Genomic DNA, 209 nt, shown 5'->3' with positions numbered 1-209 from the left:
TTAAGGGGTGTGGTGTATTAATATTTGTGATCTCCAGTCTTATTTCTACTTCTAATCTCTACGTGACAGATGTGGTTATGGACATTGCTGCAGGCATCAAATACAGTATAGGGACTGGCATTCCCCTGCACACTACAGGTCCCCCCTATATAACGTGTGTAGGCAGCGCTGTTCCTTTAATAGGGTGGGAACAAGGATTTCTTGGAAAT

Source organism: Ranitomeya imitator, chromosome 2 (assembly GCF_032444005.1).
Source record: "Ranitomeya imitator isolate aRanImi1 chromosome 2, aRanImi1.pri, whole genome shotgun sequence".
NCBI lineage: Eukaryota > Metazoa > Chordata > Amphibia > Anura > Dendrobatidae > Ranitomeya > Ranitomeya imitator.
Note: the sequence above shows the minus strand (reverse complement) of the source record.